At 44.5% G+C, this 1,411-nt stretch overlaps 1 non-coding gene across 1 annotated transcript; it reads right to left on the bottom strand.

The window, feature by feature from the left end:
• Positions 1 to 543: 543 nt before the first annotated feature.
• trnal-cag (transfer RNA leucine (anticodon CAG)) lies at positions 544 to 626 on the bottom strand. The gene has a single exon. It is a non-coding gene; the product is annotated as a tRNA-Leu (tRNA).
• Positions 627 to 1,411: the final 785 nt, after the last annotated feature.

Raw genomic sequence — 1,411 nt, 5'->3', positions numbered from 1 at the left:
AAAGTGATTATTTAATATTTCTGCCATTTCGCTGTCATTGCCTGTGAGTTTGTCGTGTGTATCCCTCAGTGGCCCTATTGCTATCCTAAACTTTCTTTGGCTGTTGATGTGTCCAGAATACTTTGCTTTTTTTGATATTCCTTTTTGCCTTTCTAATAGTTCTTTCGACTTCTTTCCCATTCTTTTCACATTCCCCTCTCTCCTTTATTGTCCAGTGTGGGCCTTTTTCTTTCGTTTCAATTTTACCCTTATTTCTTTATTCATCCCTGGTGTGTCATTTCTGGCTCGTTTGTTCTTGCTTTTTAGTGGGAGATATTTCTTCTGGACTCTATTGATCACCGTTTTAAATGTTTCCCACTGCTGTTCTATTTCTTTGTCCAGGTCATTAATATGTCAAACATTTCACCGTTCGAAACTTCTCAAGTCACATATCCATGACAAAGCCAGTTGCTTTTGTGGGAGGAGCAAATCGACTTGGCAGTAAAATCAGCTGCAGCCCAATCCACAAATAAAATATTTCCACGTAACAGTAAAGATAACAAATGTCAGAAGTGGGATTCGAACCCACGCCTCCAGAAGAGACTGCGACCTGAACGCAGCGCCTTAGACCGCTCGGCCATCCTGACGACCGATTTCATGTTTCATTCTGCATAATTTCTGCACTGTTGGCCAGTGAAAGCATCATAAAAGTTTAAAATGTTACTCACCCAACGTGGGGCTCGAACCCACGATTAAGAGCTTCGTGCTCTGTCCGACTGAGCAAGCCGGGCCTGAGCACAGTTCACCGCCTGATCTGTCATTGCAGCAAGCAGGAGAAAGACTCCATTTCGAATTATTGCAATCAATTCTGAGGGATCGGATGAACTGTCACTTCGAAAGTCACGGATGAATCAAGGGCAGTCAACATGGATTTGTCAAGGGGAGGTCGTGTCTGACGAACCTGATTGAATTTTTCGAGGAGGTGACAAGCAGGATCAATGACGGTAGCGCAATTGATGCAGTCTACGTGGATTTTAGCAAGCCTTTTGAAAAGTTCCCACATGGCAGATTGGTCAAAAAAGTAAAGGCCCATGGGATACAAGGGAATGCGGCTTGTTGGATCCAAAATTGGCTCAGTGGCAGGAAGTTAATGGCCGACGGGTGTTTTTGCGGATGGAAGGCTGTTTCCAGTGGGGTGCCGCAGGGCTCGGTACTTGGTCCTTTGATTTTTGTGGTATCCATGAACGATTTGGACTTAAAAGTCGGAGGCATGATAAAGACATTTGCGGGTGACACAAAAATAGGCCGTGTGGTTGATAGCGAGGAGGAAAGCTGTAGACTGTGGGGGTTCAGGCAATTTTCTGATAACAAAGCACTCAATCTATCTCTGAACGAATCTTGAACGAATACGTGTGTTTGACCCGGCACAGGC

Source organism: Heptranchias perlo, unplaced genomic scaffold (assembly GCF_035084215.1).
Source record: "Heptranchias perlo isolate sHepPer1 unplaced genomic scaffold, sHepPer1.hap1 HAP1_SCAFFOLD_55, whole genome shotgun sequence".
In the NCBI taxonomy this organism is placed as follows: domain Eukaryota; kingdom Metazoa; phylum Chordata; class Chondrichthyes; order Hexanchiformes; family Hexanchidae; genus Heptranchias; species Heptranchias perlo.
Note: the sequence above shows the minus strand (reverse complement) of the source record. Positions and strands in the feature narration are given on the sequence as shown.